General features: G+C 38.6%; 1 long non-coding RNA gene across 1 annotated transcript in view; it reads left to right on the top strand.

Moving 5' to 3' along the window:
- The window catches only part of LOC126024467 (uncharacterized), a 431,184-nt gene extending 416,439 nt beyond the window's left edge, over positions 1 to 14,745 (top strand). The window contains exon 2 of the long non-coding RNA XR_007500880.1: positions 14,575 to 14,745. This is a non-coding gene — a long non-coding RNA (uncharacterized LOC126024467). The remainder of the gene's footprint in view (positions 1 to 14,574) is intronic.
- Positions 14,746 to 23,692: the final 8,947 nt, after the last annotated feature.

Here is a 23,692-nt window from a genome sequence, read left to right as displayed (position 1 = left end):
TTGATATGTACCTAAAATACTACTGTGAAAGATATGTAAGCCATTATGATCAAAATTTAAAAAAAAAAAAAGCTGGAAAATTTTTTTAAAAAAGAAAAAAAAGATCAGGAGAGATAGTAGACACTATCTTAAGATAGTATGCTTAAGATAAAATATGCTTACAACACTTTTTGTGCCCCTCAACCCTGTTTTATCCTGTCATCACAGGATCTGTTTAGCATCTCTGTAAGTAACCCCTGAGCACACAACAGTAGTCACCCCAAGCACTGACAAATATTTATGACAATCAGATATATATTTCAGAGCAGAATTTTTGCAAACCCCTCATTCAGTCACATGATCTCATAGAGGCTGTTGCCCACAGTTTAGGCAGCTGGGGCTTAGAACAGCTGTCTGGAAGCTGTGTGGGCATGAGTCCAGGTCCTTGGTGCTCAACATTTGGAGAGTAGTGACTGAGAGCTCTGATGTCTAAGATCTGTGAGCTGGACGCCCAAGTTCTTTCCTTGCCTGCAAACCAGCTGACAGGCCAGCAGCCACAAGCATGGAGTCTAGTGGTGTTCAACCTTTCCATACCTGTGGACCAGCACCAGTCCATGCACCAGTGGCTAAAGACTGCAGCTATAGAATAGTCCTCACTTTCCAGGTATGTGTGGGCACACCAGGATATGCCACCCCTAAAACCACATAGTCAGTACCACAGCTTTGGGGACAGAGCCGTCACCCTGTGCCTCAAGTAAAAGCGCAGCTCCTTGCGGATGTTTACGAGGACCACACCCAGAAGGCAGGCAGACTTGACTAAACTGAAGTAAGTGTGCATGCACACAGCTGGGTGCCAACCTAGGACATCACAACATCATGGACATTAGGCACAAAGGGAAGGCAAAGATTGTGCTATAAAAATATATCAAAGCAAGACCAAAGACTGGCTGGAGAGGGTCCAGGAGTGAGGGTGTTTTCCAACCCCAGATCTCCAGCGTGACCTGGTCCTCTGAGCATTTGCAGGAATGGTCCCTGGGCCAGAGATAACCACTTAGCACAAGCACCGCTAGGTTTGATACTCCACCCCTTCAAAGAATAGATAAATGAGATTTATAAAACAAAAGGAAAAATATCAGCATTACTCTAGGTCATAAAAAATAGAAATGTATTGGATAGCTTCTTGGGTTAAGAAGAGAACTCAGGGGCCGGAGAGATAGCTGGAGTTAAGGCGTTTGCCTTGCATCCAGAAGGACAGTGGTTCAAATCCCGCCATCTCATACGGTCCCCCCGAGCCTGCCAGGAGCAATTTCTGAGCTTAGAGCCAGGAGTAACTTCTGAGAGCTGCCGGGTGTGACCCCTCCACCCCAAAAAAGAGAAGAAAACCCAGCCAGTATTGAGATCAGAACAAGAGCTGCTCTCCAGCATCCTCCTGATCTGGGTTTGTGATTGTCTGTCATCAGAGACCCTATCATAGACCTCTGAGTCTTACTAGCCTCCCCCACCAACTGCTGCTCCTCACCAAAATGAGATGAACTAAAGAGGCCTAAAGCAAGCACATTGAGTTAAGGCTGCCTGACCTGGGCACAGCACCATTATAGATAAGACAGAGAAGGAACCAGTGGCTCACTTTTGACACAAAAGACTTGAGCTTTCACAAATTCAGACATATAGGCCATGATCACCTCCTGCAGCTGCTCTCTAAGAAAAAATAAGAACATGGATAAGAGAGAATATGGTCTTACTAAAATAAAAATGATTAGTGGGGGTTGGAAAGAGGTTAGGACATACTTGGCAGTACTCAGGAGCTATTCCTGACTCAGAGCTCTGGCCCTGGTGGTGCTTGGGGGCATCATAGCAAATCTGGGTTAGGGTTGCAGCTATTCTAGTCACCTCCAAAACAAATAACTTCTCTTCTCTACTATGACATCAGCAAGAATTTGTTTTTGATTATTTATACAATCCAGACAAAGAAAAGGGGATCATCATGCTCTTCTAGGAAAATAGGGGACAGTTCTCCTTTCTTATACTGCTTCCAAACTGGAAAAAAAATAAATTTCCTCTTACTCTTCCCCACTTTGCTTGTTTTTAATGAAGATGGAGGAACCAACACACAGGGTATTTATTCATTCATCCTTCTAGATCCTTAAGTCCTCAACCTGTGCCTTCAAAAACAAAACAAAACAAAACAAAACAAGAAAACAAGTGTCCTAGTTCTCTTTTCTCTTAAAAAGGGAAACACTTCTTGAAGTCAGAAAGATTTTACAGCCCACAGGGCAATTGCATTGTATGTTGCAGCCCTGGATTTCAATCCTGGTACTTCATATGGCCCTCTGAACCCCACCACAAATGATTCCTAATCACAGAGCCAGGAGAAAGCCCTGAGCGAAACAAACAAAATGTAATCTTGAGAGTAGATATAGGAGGTATTGAGAGCATGAGTCCACATCTTCTAAGCTGTGAAGTTAGAAGTTCAAAGTTAGAAGTTAGAAGCTAGGAAACTCATGTTCCTCCCTCACTGTGTTTCTGGATGTATCAAGCATGGAGTGATTGAGGAACCAGACCATGGCAGAAAGGGCACAGTAACGCCCCTCCAAATGTGAATAGTTTTCTGCTTTCTTCTTCCCTACTTGGAGAGCATGTTGGCACATACTGTTGGCTTGATAGAAATAGCTGTTTTCTATTTCTATTTAGTGATTTCTTACCCAGGACCAATTGCTCTTCTTAATCCTCAGAGAATTCTTAATTAATTAATTTGGGGGCTTATAATACTATTAATAAAGTTTCTCATGAACATAATTTCAAAAATCACACTCATCACCAGAGTACCAGCCTCTTTCTCCCAAGGCACACAGTCCCAATCCTCTCATCCCCCCTCCCACAGCTGAATTCTATGGGTTATTCCTCTATTTCATTCCTTTTGGATCTTTGTTACTACCTTGCTTTGTATCTTTAAATATCACATATAAGAGAGATCATTCTGTATCTCCCCTTTCATTCTGACTAACTTCATTCAAAATAACTTCATTCAATATAATGAATATATATAAATGAATATAATGAATATATAAATGAATAATATAATCTTCTAGTTCCATTCATATTACTACAAATTGCATGCTTTTGTTCTTTCGTAGAGCTGCATAGTATTCCTTTATGTGTATATGCCACAATGACCTATTAGTCTGTAATTGATCATTTGGGTTTGTTTCCAATCTTGCCAATTGTAGTAAGTGCATTGATGCATAAGTGGACATATATACTCTAATGTTTTAGTGTTTGGGGATGGATATCAAGAAGAGATACTGCTGGATCATAACGGAGTTCTAGTCCTCTTTTTTTTTTTTTTTGGAGAAATTCACATATTGCTTTCCATAGATGTTGAACCAGATAATATTCCCACCAACAGTGGATGAGGGTTCCTTTCTCACCACAACCCACAACACTGGCTAGTTCCATAATGTTTTATACATGCTATTCTCATAGGTATTAAAAAGTATCTTATTTTGTTTTGATCCACATTTCTCTAATTATGAGTGACCATGAGGACTTTTTAATACTTCTGTTATCCATCTTTTTTTGGAAAGTGTTCATCTTCTCAAGCCATTTATGAATAAGGCCAGTGGATTTTTGTTTGTAAGTGTAATGAGTACTTTATAGATCTTAGACATTAACTCTTTATCAGAAGCATGTTTAAATATTTTCTCTCATTCAACTTACTGTCATTTTATCAAGGGCATTCTTATCCACAAAATAATGAACCAAAAGAAAAATAAATTAAAAAATTATTCCCTTCAATAGAATTATTGAATTATTATTATTATTATTATTATTATTATCATCAATTATTCCCTTTCATACAAATCCAACAAATAAATATCTAGGAAACAATTTTATAAGAGATATCAAAGACGTATACAATGAAAATATAAATCACTTCTAAGAGAAATAGAGGACACCATGAAATGGAAAGATCTTCCCTCTTCATAGACTGGAAGAATCAACATTGTTAAAATGACTTTTACACTTAAATTCAATGCAATACCCATTAAAATTCCAGTGATTTTATTCAAAAGCACTACTTTTCTTTTTTCAAGATGAAAAAAATCAATAAACAACTTTGGGGGGGCACAACTGGTGACTCTCAGGACTTATTCCTGGCTATGTGCTCAGAAAGTGCTCCTGGCTTGGGACACCATCTGGGACACCAGGGGATAGAACTCCGGTCAGTCTTTGGTCAGCCTCGTGCAAGGCAAATGCCTTATCACTGCACCATCACTCTGGCCTCAAAATAAATAACTTTAAAAAGAAACTTCTATCAAAATTATATAGAATCATATAAATTTCTAACTAAAAAAAGCAATCCTAAGAAAACAAAAGAAAATTGGAGGTATTCCATTCTCCAACTCTAAACTATATTATAAAGCTACAATAATAAAAAATGCATAAATAAAGATAGTCCTACAAACTTATGGAATAAAATTGAGAGTCCTGACTTAAGGCCCAGATTTATAGTCAGTTAATTTATGACAAAGCTAAATATGTAAACTGGAGCAAAGAACATCTTTTAAAAAAAGGTGTAAAGAAAACTGTATAGCCATATGTTTAAAAAAATGAAATCAATGCTATACCTCACATTGTTCTCAAAAGTAAACTCAAAGTGGATTAAAGATCTTGAAATTAGAACCGAATCCCTAAAATACATTGAAGAAAATATTAGCAGAACTGTCCAGAAGTTAATCACAGAAAACTCTTCAAAATGAGATGACCACAGTGGCAAAAACAACAAAACATATGGAATTACAATACATTTTCAAGCTTCTGCACAGCAATAAAGCATCTTTTCCTTTTCACGTTCTTTGGTGTCTCTGCATGGTCCTTGCTGTGGTATTAAATAGTCATTTCTTTCTTCATGAAAATCTGCTGCTAACTAAAGCCTTGCCTAGGCTGATGTGCAGACAGAGACTGTAAATTAACCAGAATTTGGCGAAAAAGGACATTGCGTTGGATAGGCTGGATTGTGTGTATGTGCGTGTGTGTATATGTGAGCTTGCACATGCACATGTGAGCATACGTGTGTTTTGGGGCTGTAGAGGTGAGAAGGGTGCTCCAAACCACAGTTATCCAGTAAAGACCAACTTGTCCTATAGGTTACGCAGGCCCTATGTTCTCTCCAGAAGGCATTTTAATACTTGATCCAGGGGCGGGAATGGTAGCACAGCAGGCAGGGTGTTTGCCTTGCACACAGCCGACCTGGATTTGATCCCCGGCTTCCCATATGGTCACCTAAGCCTGCCAGGAGTAATTTCTGAGCCCAGAGCCAGGAGTAACCCCTGAGTGTAGCTGAGTGTGGCCCAAAAGCAAAACAAATCAAAACTATAAAAAAAAAAAAAAGATTTGTTTCCTTCCTTCTTTAAATTTAGTAAATGTGCTATTCGAACAGCAAAACTATCTTGTTAAAATGCTGACCTTCATTCAACAACTCCCAGATCAAATATTTCTAGAAGCTCCTGAATATTGCCAACCCAAAGCCCACCTTATTTATTTTGAATGTTTGCTGTATAGACCACTTAGCATTCATCCCTGCTTTGTGCTTTCCTATCAACTAAAGAAGTTACTCTATCTAATGAAGAGCAGGACCTAGGTCTGCTCTAAGCATTTTACTGAGGCCTTTTTCTTAATCCTGGCAGCAAATCTGTTAGATAAGAAAGAGTCTCATCATCTCAGTTTACAAATTAAAAGATGTCTCAAAGATCAATCTCAAGATTAGAGAACAGCAAGAGGCTCAAATTCAGTCTTTTGAGCCAACAAAGTACAAACTTTTTGTCATTTAACCTGTGGGTGAGGAATAAGAAACTCACAGGGAAGCCTTTTTGAAAGAGAGCTTCAGGCCTAATAAAGCTAAATCTACATTTTCCTCATCCTCATTAATACATAATTTCTTTCATGTGGAGGAAGCTCTGCTCTAAATAACCAAGTTTTTTTTTTCATAATTTCTTATGCTGCTTTTTTCAAAGTAAGAAGTCTTGAATCAGAATTGTTACCATGTCATTTCAATCAACAATATTTTTTCTGCTCTGCAATTTTGAACGCACAAATCTGATCCCTAGGGCATTTTAATAAGGTTGCTGGGAAACCTTTGGCTAGGCAGAAATAATCAACACAAAATAATACAAACAATGGCTAAAGATGCACGTGGTAAATGACTGCCTTTATTCACACACATCTTACTATGTGCAAATTTGTTGCCAGAATTTGCTAAGGAAAAGAATTATGTGTGGAAGGAAAATGCAACATGAAATAAAACTGTCAACATAAAAAATTACATATGACAAGATCCAGATTAAAATTAATAAACAAATAAAATTTGATTAGAAGATGCAAGTCTTTAAAAAAATTAAATCTGCGAAACTGAACTTGTTAGAAAATGTAGCTTTAAAATGAAAACCCAGAAAAGGCAGAGATTATTACTAAAGGCTGCAATAGACAATAACAAAAATAACCCTGGTGGATGATTTAATATTCAATTCTAAGTACAGAAATACATAGTTCTCTTATTTCTTGTGTTTCCAAGCATTTGGAAGTGACCAGAACATACTGGAATTGAGTGGCATGGTTCATAGCCATGGATAGTTCAGTAGTAAAAGGACGTTCCTTGTAACCAAGAGGTGGGCAGTTTAATACCTGCCAACTCATATGTGTTGAGTGTCATCCTTATGTACTATTTGGAATTCTGGTGTCACAGCAAAGTATTCTCATTCCAGCACACTCCAATCATGAGTGTGAAACATCTAATAATTACAATAACCACAAAAGGGGTCTATAAACCACAAGTTCTTGTTTCTATATCTTGGCTATTGCATTGAGTGGTTATGAATATACATATTTTTCAATTATTGTTTTGTGTTTTGAGAATAGATGCCAATAACTGGAATTGCTGGCTCATGTGATATACATATACATATATGTATATATACACAAAATAAATACTATACAGCTCTAAGAAAGAATAAAATAAAGCAATTTGTAGAAACATGGATGGTACTAGAGGATATCAGGTTGAGTGAAGTCAATTAGAAGCAAAGAGACATGGGGCCGGAGAAATAACATGGAGGTAAGGTGTTTGCCTTGCATGCTGAAGGACAGTGGTTCAAATCCCGGCATCTCATATGGTCCCCTAACCTGCCAGGAGTGATTTCTGAGCATAGAGCCAGGAGTAACTCCTGAGCACAGTCAGGTGTGACCCAGAAACCAAAAAAAAAAAAAAAAAAGGAGCAAAGAGACAGATAAAGAATGGTCATATATGTGTAACTTAAAGATACAGGGCAAAGTAGCAACTAAAGGCCAACGCTCTTATCTACTGGTATAAGAACCCATAAATGTTATAATACGGTGTGCCTCTCACCCTGAACATTTGTCATGGGGACTTGACTTCGGACAGTGACCGTCCAAGCCATGATCCCAGATCCCAACTGTAAAACTAACACAGCTCCCAGCAACAGCAGCAGGAATGAAACTCCCCCCAGGGAGTCCCTAATACCGCTATGGCACCAGCCTGTGTCAGGTTGATAAGACTTCCTGAAGACGGGAAACAGCAACAACTTGATCTAAGAGCAGACTGCCCTACCGCATTACCTAAAGGTAAGATGAAATCAGAAGACACTCCATCCTTAATATGCACAAAAACCAAGACCACTAATTCTAGAAGACTGACTTTGACAATTGCAACTAAGCAGAGCTTTTCCTGGGACCAATAAGAAAGGCCTTAGCCTAGGCTACACCAACCCTGCCTCACTCTCTTTTTCCTTTCTCTCCTTGTAGTGGTTTTGGCTGGTGTTTATTTTTGCTGTTGCATTTGTTGTCGGTGCCTGGTTGTTTTCTTTTTTCTTTTGTTTTTCTTTCTTCTTTTTTTCCCCATTTCTCCTTTTAAATTGATATTGATAGCTCCTAGACAGACCCTTCCCAGCATTCTTTCTTCTTTTTTCCCTTTTTTCCAACAGAACCACAGGGCTTGGATCATCTTGTTTTGACTCATAAATGGAGAAGCAATAAAAAGTGGATGGTACCGGGAGCAAACAGTGGTATAAACATTTAGTGGAAATAAAAAAATGATCAGACCCAAACACCAAACCCAAAGTCATCAACAACAGAATCAAGATATCCAGTCTATATCAAGTTATATACAAAAGGGACCGGCTACACTAGCAATCTGGGTGCAAAGGGGGATGGTAATGGGATGCATGCTGGAGCAGGAGTGAAGAGAGGACAACACTGGGGGTGGGAATGGCCCTAATTCACTGTCACTTTGTACCTTAAATATAACCCCTGACTGTCATTGAGTGTGACCCAACTCCCTCCCTCCTCAAAAAAGAGTAGAATGACATATTTAAATTATTGAATAAAAGAAATTTTCAACCTAGAGTCCACTACCCAGGAAGTCTCTCATTTTTATGAGAGGGAGGGATAAAAACATTCTTACTCAAGGCCACTTATATAAACCAAATACTCAATTATAACAGCAGCAACCCTACATAATATAATGGCACAATAGCTCTTTCTAGGATAGATCACATTTTAGGACATAAGTTTAGCTTACAAAAATTCACTAACATAAAAATTATACCAAGCATTCTGATGACCACAATGCCACAGAGATTGAGATTGATTGTAAAAAGAGGATGTGGAGAAACTCTTAACACCTGGAGATAATACAACATACTCTTCAATAACAGCTGGATCAAAGAGGAAATCAAGAAGATTTCTTTGAAACAAAGATAACAAAGAAACAAATAACCAAAATCTATGAGACACAGCAAAAACAGAAATGAGGTGGAAACTCAATGATACATACGAAAAGGAGAAAAAGATAAAATCAACAACCTTAAAGGCACATCTTAAATATCTGGAAAACTAATCCAAACACAAGCAAAAGAAAATAAGTAACAAAACCCAGAGCAGAAATCAACATTATAGAAACAAAGAAAACAATAGAGTTTTAAAGACTAATGAAGACTAATTCTTGTCATCAAGTAAATCACCTGCGGTCCAGATAGATGATATGCCTAATGCATATAGGTGGTCAGTCAACATCTTCTGGAAGAATAGGAAAATAACTGGTGAAACTAAGGGCTAAACTCCAGGGCTGATTGACTCAGACTCATCAATGAACTGCTCAAAACATAAAAGAGTAAGTCTGAGAGAGAAATTGAGGGCAGGCTATAAGGAATGTAGAGGGGAAATCAATTCCACATAGAGATCTAACAAATTATTATCCTTGATTGCCCAGCAAAAAGCTCAGATCTGTCTGTTCTCATTGCTCCTTTCCTATTCAGTCTTCAGCCGCTGAACTAGACATGGTTATTCTTTTTTATGCTCAGTTTCTCTGTCACCCTCTATTTCTCTTGCGACGTCTCCTTTCTTGTTAACCTTTTGTTTTTCATCTCAATATTTTTCAACTCTCCTTTCCCCCTTACTCACACTCATCTTTCCACTGTAGCTTACCACTGTTGCCTACATCCTGGATCTATTTTCTCTCCTCACCTCCATCTATTTCGTCCTTTTTTTTTTTTTTTTTTTTTTTTGAGATCCTTGGTTCAGAGAAAAACTGACACTTATTTCGTCAACAGTTTTTTTTTTTTAATAGCTAACTAATCTAACTCTTGTTTGCAAAGTCCTTCATTTTTACTTTGGTAGCTTTTAAATCATCTGTCCATCTTAAAACAAAATCTAAGTATGAGAGATGACTTCTATAGCCATTACATTTATCACTCCTCCATTGAGCATTTGCTCCTGACACTCATTCACTAGCTAGTGACAACTGAGACTCAGTGCAGAAGGCATTTTGCTCTTGTGTCCCTGGGTAAACGCAGGCATCCTTCCTGGGGATGAGAATGAAGCTGGTCTCCTGCCGAAATCAGATCCTGCAAAGTGAACTGCTTTTTCTTTCCTGGTTAACTGCATATCTTTCAGTGCACTCACTTTCTTTTTTGGATAACTGCACAAAATCTCAACATTTAGTCCTGAGAGTTTGCCTTGCCCACGCTAGTCTAGGACGGACCATGGTTCGATCCCCTGGCGTCCCATATGGCGTCCCCCAAGCCAAGAATGATTTCTGAGCACATAGCCAGGAGTAACCTCTGAGCATCACCAGATGTGACACCCCTCCCCCCAAAAAGATAGTAGAAGTCCAGTTCCCATCAAGACTTCCCTTGAGAAGAAAAGCAGGAGTGTGACCATGACATCATCAGCATTCCCACACTGTTTTCTGGGCAAAGTCAACATGCTGCTCCCCAGTGCCTTACCATCCCTCAGTCAGGGTGAAAGCTAATCCTCTTCCACAGATTTCACAGGAAGTACCACTGACTGTGGCACAGGGTTTCTTCACATGTTATGACCCTTTTGGAGAAGACCCAGATCATGTGGTCACAAAGTGATCTTAGCACTCATGACAGTTCAGTGCTAAGGGCCCTTATCTGTCACTACAGTGCTCTTTATTTTTTCCAGTTAATTAAGGGTGGGTGGTCTGTAGAGGACTCTTTCCTTGAGTCTCAGAATTTCAAAAGAGATGCTAAGTGAGAGGCTGGGAATACCAGAAACTAACCCCAATTCTGTGAACATTAAAGTTAGGAGGCCAAATGTGGCTGGCATGAGTGCTGATTTCAGAGTATCTCTGTCTGCTTGTAGTCCTGGTCTCAGGTTAGAGTTGGAAGTGCGTCACATTTCACTGTGTCCCTTTCCACTGAACTTACAGTCCTTTAAGATGCTTGGTTCTCTGTTCTCATCACTCCAGTTCACTTTTTTGTTTGTTTGTCAAGACACTGCACTTCATACCTAGCAATACTTCAAGTAATCTTTAAGACTTTTCCTTAAAAGTCACTTGTTGACCCTCAGGGGTTATTCCTGGCTATGAGCTCAGAAATTGCTCTTGGCTTGGGGGATCTTATGGGATGTCAGTGGATTGAACCGAGGTCTGTCCTGGGGCAGCCGCATGCAAGGCAACCCCCCCCCCACACACACACACCACTGTGCCAGCGCTCAGGCCCCCCAAATGTAACTTTTTCAGAGGAAGATGGGTCTAGTGTAAGTGCAAACTCTTAAGTGATTCACACTTAGTTTAGCTTCGGCTTTTCTTTCCTTGCTCTGACAAGTTTACTGAATTTCAAGCATATGGGCAGATTAATTTTGAAATCAGTAGTCCTTTCTGGGAAATTTTCAACTACAGAAATTGACACAAATAAAGGGAAGGTGATGAGCAAGTGCCAAGATTGTTTAATGAGGACAGTTAAATGCAACATTATGGAATCCCCCCTTTGTTTTCTTCCTTCCATCCTTTATCTTCTAGTCTACAAAGATAGATGTTGAAAACTCTACTGGGTACTAACTATTGACTCTGGGTGAGGGTAGATAGTCTAAAGTGTAGATTGACAGCAGTGATCCCTAATACCATCTTTTAAATTTGCCTTCAAATTTATAAAACTTAGAAATAGTTGAATCTTGTATTGCTTATTGATTTGAGCTGATGTTTTTCAGAGGAGATATTTGCTTTCATTGTGGCATCAATAGAATTTATAACAGATAAAGCTGTTTCAAATGTTATCTCTTCCAAACTCTCTCTCTCTCTCTCTCTCTCTCTCTCTCTCTCTCTCTCTCTCTCTCTCTCTCTTACTGCAAGGAACAGCTTTTTAAAGAAAATGTGTCTGATAAACATAATATTTCTGAACATAGACTGACCAGGATACTGTTCTCCTAGGCATTAGGAGTTCATGCTTTTTTAATGAAACTTAGAGAAACAGAAGAAAACAGAGGAAAACATTTTGCTAAAAAAGTAGTGAATACAGACTGCTTCTAAAATATCAGCCACCAACTGCTTAAGAAAGTAGATTTCCATTTCCACTCAGATAATCCTCTGAGAACATATGAGAAGGAGCTACTCAAGAGGTGGGTACACTTGGTCTGTCCTCCAAAACCCTTTCACTTCCCAACAAGCATCTTTGCATTCTGCTTTTCTTCCCACTGCACTGGAATCCATGAATATTGCTAACAGATGAAATTTAGTTTTCACCCCAGTGTGAGGGAATTAAGTTCAATGAGTTTATTTGATTTGATTTGCCTTATCTTTTTTAAAAAAGAAATTTTTGTTTATTGTTATAAATATTTGTGTATAATTTAGTACAAAATCATTCATTTCTTTTTGCTATTTTATGAGTTTTCTGCCTAATGGTTATTATTTAACCTTGTTGTTTAGTTGAATTATAACAAAATGTAGATGGGGATTTCCATAAATCTTGATTTGTAGACCTGTTGACTAATCTCTTATAACTTTGCTTTGGTAGATAAATGAGTTATAGCTAAATGGAGGATAGTGGTATAAAGATGTTGATTCTTCTGTGCTAAGTTTACATGCACATATGTATGTATATAGGCATGTATATCTGTGTGTAAAACAGAGATCTATAGATAAGGCAGAAAAATCTCAATTTGAGTGCAGGCTTTTTCAAGAAATCATATCTGTATTTAAGCACCATGATTACAAACATGTTTGTAGTTGGGTTTCAGTTATGATACAAGAATACCCCTTATCTTTAAAGATGAGAAGAAAGGTTCTGTCTTCTCAAAGGCATTGTTGGGAACGTAGGAAGCGGGTATTGAGGTCTTAGACAGGAAATTATTTCTCAGACTCTTTACCAAGAGCAACACCAGCTGATAATACCTAAGTTAACAAAACTGAGTTTGGGACATCTGCTCTTGGACTGTTCTCATTAACCACCATACATCTGGAGACTGATTTTCCTCCTAATATGGTGAAATATGCCAAAAAAAAGTAAATTCTCCTATGGGATTTGAAGGATTTAACTGAATAACATGGAAAGTTACCAGATCTTCTACATGATTTATGTAGTGGAAGCATGGTCCTATTTGGATGAACTTCTTGCTGTATCAGAGGACAGGGAAATTAATATGCTCAATATATACTCACCAAGAAGTTCCAGGGACCTGACTTAACTTGTTTTAAAAGCTAGTTTAGTAAATGTAAGAATAAATAAACAAACATATCTTATAGTAAAAGTTATCACATTGCCAATTTTTATTGGTGCTGTAAAAAGTCATTTTCCTGTTAGCACATCGTTTAATTGCTCATAAATATGAAAAAGGTGTGTGAATTTGGCCTCAATCTAACCATTAGCACATTAAATGAAAGAAAAATCTCTCCAATTTATACCAAACACATAGAACATATGAGATAAATTTTAATATCTGAAATCCACATGGGAATTCTGAGCCCCAAGACATAGAAATGTCTGTGGTCCTTCAAAAATATGCAGCCTCTTACAGTTAGTTTCTCTTAAAAAGGTAGAAAGGCAGTATTCCCATTTTCAGTCTTACACTCTGATGAAAGAGCAGAAGTAAATTTTAGTGGAGTCTGTTCATATGATTCTAGAAAAGGCTGCAGAAAGTTTTCTTCTCAGACTATTCAGTTACTGTTTACTATAAACCCCCCAGGTTGTGTGAGAGGTTTTCCCACTCCACGAAGTATACTGCTGCAAATTAAGAATGATGTACAACTCAAATCTTGCTTTTCAAAGGCTGGAGAGATAGCTGCACGAGTGGTGACTAACACAACGAAAATTGAAGATTGAAGGCCTCGTAACACATGTAGTGGCACAATCTTGACATGCAGGCTACTCAGGTTTGGTTCTCAGCACTAGAGGCCTTCCTCATTACCTTGAACACAGAGCCAGGAGTAGTTCCTGAGCACCACTAAGTTAGGTCCAAAAGATAGAGGAAAAAGCACCCCCAAAATCAAAGGTATCTTCAGTTGGGGTTAAAATGTCAATAATCTTTCAGTATTAGGAAGTAATACAGAACTGTTTTTTTTTTTTTTCAGTGAATAGTAGTGGGGGACCTACACACAAATCAAACAATCATGGTTGGTTCTAGTCTGTACTCATATATTTCAGAGGTGTCTTCCAAATGGTCTCTTCTGCTTTACTTACCCATGCAGCAGCATCACTGGCATGAGATGAAAACAAGTAGTGAGAGAACTTGGATGCTTATTTGGAGAGACTCACATGCTTGGTTTGGAAACAGTTCTTGGGAGAGAGAGATAGCACAGCAGATAAGGCACTTGCCTTACACATAGGTTCAATCCCTCACCACAAATGAAAGAGTAAGTATTGAATACTACAGAATATGACCCAAAAAGCAAAGCAGTTCTTGAAATATTAGTTCTATAGATCATTTGAGAAAATGATTAAAGACAGAAAAGGACTTTTTCCACGCTAGAATACCTGTATTCTCTCTTGAACATTTAACTCTTTCTTTCCTAGACTTTTTCCACCCTATTGAAGCCCAGGTTCTCTCTTGAACATATTTATCTCTCTCCTTTTCTGTTTCCCAATATGTTTTCTAAATTTTTTCAATAAAAAAGAAGCTTATTTCTCTCTTGAATATTTATTCATTCCTTTTTATCCTCTCACAATTTTAAAATTAATTTTTAATAAAAAATGATTTTACTTCACAAAACATAGATAAAAACTAAAACAAAGGAAGAAAAGAAAACAAATATTTTGGGGGCCGGGCGGTGGCGCTAAAGGTAAGGTGCCTGCCTTGCCTGCGCTAGCCTCGGACGGACCGCGGTTCGATTCCCCCGGCGTCCCATATGGTCCCCCAAGCCAGGAGCGACTTCTGAGCGCATAGCCAGGAGTAACCCCTGAGCATTACCGGGTGTGGCCCAAAAACCAAAAAAAAAAAAAAAAAAAAAAAAACAAATATTTTACATATATACTGGATTTTGCATGCATTTTCTAGAATTCCTCAACGTCAGATCCATTTTCAATAGATCACCTAAAGAACATCCATAATTAGTCAAAGTAAATAAATTGATTGCTGATTCTGGCTCACAACATAATTCCTTTTACCCAGTAATCAATTAATTCAATTCACCAAAATTACTATTGCCCTTGTCTCAAGAATTCTATAAAGACCAAATATCAAAGATCTACAAGAGCTTAAAGGACTGAGCACATTCTTTGCATATAAGTTGTGTAGGTTCCAGAAATCAGGCACTGCATGGTCCTGGGAGCTAACATTGAGCAAAGAGCTGGAGCAGTCCCCTAAACTGCTGGGTATGTCACCCCAAAACATTCTATTAGCATAAAGAACAACAAGAAATATGACACTGCTAGAACTTTTCAGAAGTGAAAAGAATATCAAATCAGCACCACAAACTAATATAATATAACATGACATGACATAACAACTTAATTCAGTTTATAAAAAATTCAAGTTTTAAACATTCAAAGCAGTAAAGGATAACATGCTCTTTACTTGTTGCAGTTGATGAAGGGAGATAGGGAAGGAAATGAGAAGAGAAAGCCAGATGTTCAATTTTCAACATCGATGTTTCTGAAGCCAAGAATATATTGCTGACCCAGCATAATAAAATATGCAGAGATTTCCAGCCATCCACTACTAGCTGATTTGTTCAAGGAAAAAACCCAACAATTCAAAAATAGTAAAGTTAAGTTGTAAATATAATTTCCTTATCTGGAACCCTGGTTATTTATACCTCAAAACGAATAGCTGCATACAAGTCTCATTGTTTCTCATTGGAATAAGCTTTAAGCCCAGGAAATGCATTGACCTCATAAGGTTATCAGAAGAGAAAAAAGTATATGTGGAAAAACTGATTGGTTTTATTCAACAGTTGATTTGACATTTATCAAAATACTATCAATTATATCAAAGCAAATAGAAATGTTAATTTAATTGCTAGTTATTGATGTTTTTCCTAAAATTGATTGGAATTAACTTAATGATTTTCACGAAGTTTTATGAAATTTTATGTTTGTTATTGTTGGGGCCAGAGAGATAGTATGGAGGTAAGGCCTTGCATGCTGAAGGACTGTGGTTCGAATCCTGGCATCCCAGATGGTACCCCGAGCATGCCAGGAGTGATTTTTGAGCACAGAGCCAGGAGTAGTCCCTGAGTGCTACTGGGTGTAACCCAAAAGCCAAAAAAAAAAAAGTTTGTTATTATTGTTCTTTTTCAAGTTAAATGGTGGGGCAGGAGCATGGAGAAATAGTACAGTGAGTAAGCTGTTTATTTTGCACACAGTTTGAGGATCAATCCCTGGAATTGCAGATAAAATCCTGAACACTGGCAGGAGTGGCCCCTGAGCACAGAACCAGGAGTAAGCCCTGACACTTCTGGGTATGGCCCCAAAACCAAATTAATTAATTAGAAAATTTTACTAAGCAAACTGAGTGGACATTGTCTTAATCATTGAATATTTTTCAGGTTTGGCTGGTTAGTGGCTTCATGAAAGCATGTGCACCCTGCCCACTTTGGATTTGACTTTGCAGTTACCAAACTTAAGAAAAATGGCTTTTATCAGGACTTGAACCCAATTTAAACATTGCAAGATTGGAATCATTTGATTTTTGGAAATTGTGTTTTATCCAAAAGCCTTCTGTGGTTTGTGTACCCCAAGAATGATTTTCTATCCAAGACACATTTGAATAAAAGGAATGGATAACAACATATCCTGTGTGTTTCCAAGAAAGTTAATCTGGCATCAGTAGGAGTTTATTGTCTTCTTTGCTTCTTAATGCTGAATGTTAAGAGCTCTCTGTGAAAGCTCATCTACATAAAGATGATTTTACTACATTAACTAAGTCATATAAGAGAAAGCATCAGTATTATGGTAAATTTTTAAAACCAAAATAAATTCATATTCTTTTTATTGTAAAATTTATATTTTTGTACCAAATAGAAAGTGTTTATTTTTGACTGAAGTAATTGTGCTGGTTTGTTTCCTCCTCTACACAAGATAGAAATATTTTTTGCTTAATTTCCAAAAAAGAAATTGCTGGAGTGATAGTACAGCAGATGGTATCTTGCATGCTGCCAAACCAAATCTGATCTCTGTCATCCCATATAGTTCCTCAAGTCCCACAGGAGTAATTCCTGCGTACAGAACCTTGAGTAAACCCTGCATATCTCTTGGTTTGACCCCAAAACAAAAGGAAACTAAAAGCACCTTAATATTAGTTTCATTTTTCCAAATGCAACTTTGGCCACCTTAAAAATACATGGTACCTTTGTGTGCACCTTAAGTCATTTTACAGTCATAAAAATGTTCAACTATTCAGGGCCAGAGAGATAGCATAGCAGTAGGGCCTTTGGCCTTGCATACTGAAGAATGCAAGGGGGGTTGAATCCCCGAATCCCATATGGTCCCTGGAGCCTGCTGGGGGCGATTTCTGAGTATAAAGCCAGGAGTAGCCCCTGAGTACTGCAAAGTGTGACCCCCCTCCAAAAAACAGTTCAACTATTCAAGGACTTGATCTTAAGTCTTAGGTGTATAAAACTTATAAACTGAACAAAAGTCCAATGATCATAGGGAAATTATAATGAGAAATAAAATACTTTTCAATGAAAATATGTTAAAAATGACATGGGGTCTTGGGCAAAGAAGGCAGCAATGCCTGTAAAAATAATTGTAACTGGGGCTAGTAGGTAGTAATACAATTTGTTTGGTTGAGTCAATTTAATTCCCTACACCCACAGGAGCTCCTTAGCATCACTGGCTTCAGCTTGAAATGAATGGTGTCTTAGGGCTCTGACAGAACTCTACAAAAAAAAAAAAAAAAAAAAAGAAAAGAAAAGAAAATCTAATCCTGTCAAAAAATGGGGAGAAGAAATGGACAGACACTTTGATAAAGAAGAAATACAAATGGCCAAAAGGCACATAAAAAAAATGCTCCACTAATCATCAGGGAGATGCAAATCAAAACAACTATAAAGTACTACCTCACACCAAAGAGATTGGCACACATCACAAAGAATGAGAACAAGCAGTGTTGTGGGGGATGCGGTAAGAAAGGAACTCTTCTCCACTGCTGGTGGCAATGCAGACTAGTTTTCAACCTTTCTGGAGAGCGATATGGAGATTCCTCCAAAAACTGAAAATCGAGCTCCCATATGATCCAGCTATACCACTCCTAGGAATATACCCTAGGAACACAAAAATAAAATACAAAAACCCCTTCCTTAGACCTATATTTATTGCAGCACTATTTACCATAGGAAGGTTCTGGAAACAACCAAGATGCCCTTCAACAGATGATGACTAAAGAAACTGTGGTACTATATACACAATGGAATATTATGCAGCTGTCCGGAGAGATGAAGTCATGAAATTTTCCTATACATGGATATACATGGAATCTATTATGCTGAGTAAAATAAGAGAGAAAGAGAAAGACGGAGAATGGTCTCACTCATATATGGGTTTTAAGAAAAATGAAAGACATTTCTCAACAATTTTCGGAGACAGAAGAGAGGAGGGCTAGACATTACAGCCCACCTCATGAACCTCACCTCAAAGAGTGATGAATTTAGTTAGAGAAATAACTACATTGCAAAGTATCCTAACAATAATAATATAGAAGGGAAATAGAAAGCCTGTCTGGAGTACAGGTGTGGGTGGGTTGGGGAGGAGGGATACTTGGGACACTGGTGGTGGGAATCTTGCACTGGTGATGGAGGGGGGTATCATCTGATATGACTGAAACCCAACCACATCGTGTTTGTAACCAAGGTGTTTAAATAAAAAATATTAAAAAATTAAAAAAAATAAAAAAATAAAAATAGGGGGAAAAGAAAAAAAAGCCTGTTCCAACTTTAAAACTTTCCTGGAGTGATAGCACAGTGGTTAGGGCATTTATTTGCCTTGCATGCAGCCCACCTGGATTGGATCCCTAGAATCCCATATAGTCTCCAGAGTATGCTAGGACTGATTCCTGAGCACTGCCAGGTATTGCCCAAACACACACACACACACACACACACACACACACACACACACACACACACACACACACACACACACACTTTCTATTGGGGTTCAGAGAATAAATACATTGTTAATTTTCTTTTAAATAGTAATTTGGGGTAGTTTCTGATTGAAGCCATTTAATCAGGAGGATTGGATAGCATTTGAAGAACTCTTAGCAAAATTGACACAGCAATCCCAGCAATCCTGGCTTTGATTATTTGGAATGAAATATAAAATATCACTTCTGAGACTGGCTTATAAAGGATGTGAGTTCTATCTTCCTAGTCTATCTATCTATCTATCATCTATCTATCTATCTATCTATCATCTGTCTATCTATCTATCTCTCCCCTCCTTCCCTCCCTCCTTGTTGCCTGACTGGCTTTAAAAAAGCTACTGTGAAATCATTTCAATGAAACCTTGAAGCAAGCTATGTGACAAGGAGTTTAATAAATAAAATTGTTACCTTCCTCGGCTTACAGAAGCAGATTCTAAGAAATATATTGTGTGTGCCCTTTGATGAAGATAATTTGGCCAGACACTTGTGTGATTATGGGAACTGTATAGCTCTCAGCATTTGTTTCTTAATGAATTTTAGTTTAGCTTGTATGGGGCTCACACCCAGCAATTCTCAGGGGCTATTCCTAGCTTTGTGCTTAGGAATCTCTCCTAGTGCTATGGTTCCAATGATGAAACCTAAGCCTTTTATATGCTTTTTTTCCTTATGAAGCTTGAAAAAAAATAAGCCAGATATAATTATATAAATATATAAAACTAAATTAACTTTGGTTACTCTGTAGAAAGAGGCTAATGTATCAAATGACTGGTTGAAACCCTTACAAGGCAAAATGGGTTCTGTGTATTCCTTAGTATTTGTCTTTGTTGTGAAAAATAATTGATTAAACTCATTTCTTAGTTAAGCCATCAGACTCTTTAAGCAGCCTAAAAGAACTTTGGTACCAGCTACTCTCTGATTCAAAAATCTTTTAAGCTGTCATATTGCCCATGAGTGAAATTATTTTGAGTTGGACATATAGCAAAATTTTCAATAGAATTTCATGAATTATACAATAGAGTGCTATGGGTCTTAAATAGGTACACCCACAATGACCAATAATTCCTTATGTCTGTCACAAGAAACTTGAAACCACTAATTTTTGAGGTGTAGCAATAAATAAATGAAGGCAGTAATAGCAAACTGAATTGATCACTATTTACCTTTATTTCTTGTAATCTCTATCATTACATTGACCTTTTCTTGGTATTCATATTACTAGGAAAGTAGTCCATATTAATAGGAAAGTTCTATTTTCTTGTCACAAGGATGATAGAAATTTATAGAGAAAATATTGGAAAACAGCCCCTTGATATTTTAACTACAGGAAGCAAGAGAGGCATGAAGTAAAAAACCTGAATTTTCATCACTGAACATGCTTAAGTTCAAACACAGATTCAACCATGAATCACTGCATAAACTTGGGCACCTTTGCCTACATTTCTCTTTAAATCAGTATTAATGTATTGCATAGAATTGTAGTAAAGTGCTGAGCAGGATTCTGTATACTTTTGATGATAATAATAATAATATATAATATAATAATATTTTGCCCATCAGACATTGGCTTCCATACTTCTGAGTCAGGTGGCATGTCCTCAGACTCTCTTCTTACTGAGAGGTATCCTCTGATTTCTCTGAAAGTGCATCACACTTCCTTGTAACTGTTTTGAAGCAGAAACAAGACTGTGATGACCTAGGTATACAGACTGGAAGGCTTTTCATCCTGTATGGGAAAAGATGTTCTTTTCTGCTTTTCTTTCTTTCTTCTACTGGATAGAAAACAAAAAGTCTATGGATATAAGTTTCTGCAGAAGGAGAGGAGAGAAGAGTAGAGGAAAGGAGAGGAGGGAAAAGGAGAGGAGGGGAGGGGACGGAAGAGGGAAGGAGAGGAGGATAGGGGAGAGGAGAGGAGGGGAGAGAAGGGGAGAGGAATAAAGGGGAAAGGGTGAGGAGGGGAAGGGGAGGAGAACAGAAGGGGAAGGGGAGAGGGAAGGAGAGGGGAAGAGAAGGAAAAGGGGATGGGAAGGGAGTTGGGAGGGGAGAAAAGGAGGGAGAAATGGAAAGGAGAGGAGAGGGGAGGGGAAGGGAGGGAAAAGCAGAGGAGGGGAGGAGGAAGAGGGAGTGGAAAAAAGGGGAAGAAAATGAAAGAGGAGAGAAGGGAGGAGAGAGAAGAGGAGAAGGGAAGTGAAGAGAAAATAGGGGAGGAGAGGGTAGAGAGTGGAGGGGAGGGTATGGGCGGAAAGAGGAGGAAAGGTAGGCGAAGAAAAGGGAAGAGAGGTAGGAGAGGAGAGGTAAGAGGATGGGAAAAAAGGGGAGGGAGGGGATGGAAGGAAAGGGAATAGAGGAGAGGTAAGGAGAGGAGAGAGGAGGAGAAGGGAGGAGAGAAGAGGAAAGGAGAGAAGGGGTATGGAAGATAGTGGAGGGCAAGGGAGAGGAGAGGAATTGAGGGGAGTGGAGGGCAAGGGAGAGGAGGAGATGGGAGGGGAAGTTAGGGGAAAGGAGGTGAGGTGAAAGGGTGGGAGGGGAGAGGAAATAAAGGTAGAAGAAGCATAGAGGAGAGGAAGGAGGAGGGGAGGGGAGAGGAGGCTGAAAGGATGAAGGGGAGGGAAGGGAAAGAGAAGAGGGGAAGAGATGGGAGGGGAGAGCAAAGGAGAGAAGAGAGAAGAGGAGAGGAGGGGAAGGGCAAAGGAGAGGAGAGAGGGGAGGCCAAATGAGGGAGGGGAGAGAAGGGGGGGAAAGGAGAGGAGGGAAGGAGAAGGAGAAGTAGGAGAGTAAAAGGAGAGGAGAGGAGGAAGATGGAAGAACCAGAGCTATGAGTCTTGTGTCAAATTCACTGCATTGAATATATGAGATTTAAGTGGTGGCCTGGCTGAAGGAGTTGGATTAGGAGACTTTACCTGGATCTTCACCAAAAGAAGTCCCGGGTGTGGGCCAGTGAATATCGGAAGGATAAGTCTGTTTCCCGTATATTGTGCAAGAAAATTGTTGGTTTGTCATTTGACCAGCCTTAAAACCCAAACTCCAATACAATTGGGATGTTGGACTTTCTGCAATCATAATTCATTTGTGTCAAAAATATAGTGATTTTCTGCCAAATTGGTGATATTTCTATTTCAAGAGCATGGCAAAAATAAAACTTTCCCAACAGAGATAGCAATTTTACTATGATTCTTGCCTATGATATTCTAAAATAATAACAGTCTTCATTCTGGTAATGGAATATCCTTTTAAGTCTCTGCTACCTCACACAAAGTGACACTTTCAATTCAGGCTCTCTGGGGGATATGACAACCAAATTGGAAAAATTTCCTGATGGTGGACACTTGTCATATTAGATTTAATGTCTCAAGCATTCTTCTGGATAGAGTTCTGTCAAAGTGCATAACTGCACACAGACATACAGATGTGTGTATGCACACACACACACACACACACAGAGTTGTCTTTTTTCACCGAGTAAACAAAAATTACATGAAGTAAGAAGGCACAAATTCTTCCATTTCTCTAAGTCTGGAAAGCAATAACCACACTGATGGCGTGGGATGAAGCAGGAAGTTCATCCAATGTGATTTTCAACATTTTGCTGCTGTTTTAAAAGAGAAAGAAGAATTGGCAAGTATTGAAAGTTTGGAAAACCATCTAAACTTGAATGGCTTTGAGTCACAGAATTATTCTAGTGTGAAGTTTATGATGTTCTGTTTCATCTCCTAATGGGCCCACACTGGCTACTTTTTTTTTTTGCCTTTGTTTTTGTTTTGGGTTCACACCCAGCAATGCTCATGGGTCACTCCTAGCACTGCACTTAGGAATTATGCCTGGCAGTGCTCAGGAAAGCAAATATGATGCATTGTGAGGGATTAAACCCAGGGAAGTCACATACAAGGCAAATGCTCTACCCATTGTATTATGGCTCTAACCCCCACAATGTTCACTTCTGTATGGGTACATTTTTGGCAAGCTTTAGCAGCCCCCAGGAAAATTTCCCCAAGCAAATGTCAGCTTGGCTTTAATACCATAAACCTGTCCCTTTACGATCCTTCGATGCCTGAACATCTCAAAAAGCCTCAGTCGTGATTAAATATAAAGTCCAATCTGTCGGTACAATTCATTAAGAAACGATTTGCCTATAATAGCTACTTAATGTGTCGCAGTATATTTTCGTCATAGACAAAATCAATAGAGATGATCAATAAAAAAATTTTCACCAACTTCCTGACAATGCTATGGTGGTGGCAGCTGGGCGGCCATAGGCTGGGTCCTTCGGCAGGGCTGTGTGTGCAGGAGGTTGTCTTTTTGCTGTCAGAGGATTGTCTACATAGCTGCTATATTTCTTTCTTCTATTTACGCACCAAACTATTGCCTTGATCTTCTTTACCTCGCTGACAGGGAGCCAGGGACTTTCATTCTGGTTAGCCCCAGGCAAAAATACTCTTCAAAAGACAAGCCAATTGCTAGCTAATGCCTGCAAAAATCGCTTGCTCAGTGATGCTCCAAGTTGTCTGGGTTATTTGCTCTTGTTTACCTAATTTATCTGTACTCGAGAATGTCTGAATCATTTTATAGTAATGACAACACATGCAATGCAATATAAGTGGAATAGGAAGTCAAGGCATTGGGCCAGGACAAATAGGACTTTTTCATGACCACAACTAAATAGCACAAGAAGATATATTGTTTGTCTAGGATAAAGAATATGCCTGTCCTATATCATGCCTCCAGGCTCCTTGCTTACTGAGCCAAGTTTACTCAGGTAGTTAAGATATTTAGATTTCTGCCAAGGACAGTCTCCTCAAGCCCCAAGGGAAACTTGTTGCGG

This window comes from Suncus etruscus, chromosome 12 (genome assembly GCF_024139225.1).
Source record: "Suncus etruscus isolate mSunEtr1 chromosome 12, mSunEtr1.pri.cur, whole genome shotgun sequence".
NCBI lineage: Eukaryota > Metazoa > Chordata > Mammalia > Eulipotyphla > Soricidae > Suncus > Suncus etruscus.
The sequence above is the reverse complement of the archived record's forward strand: the minus strand, read 5'-3'. Positions and strand labels throughout refer to the sequence as shown.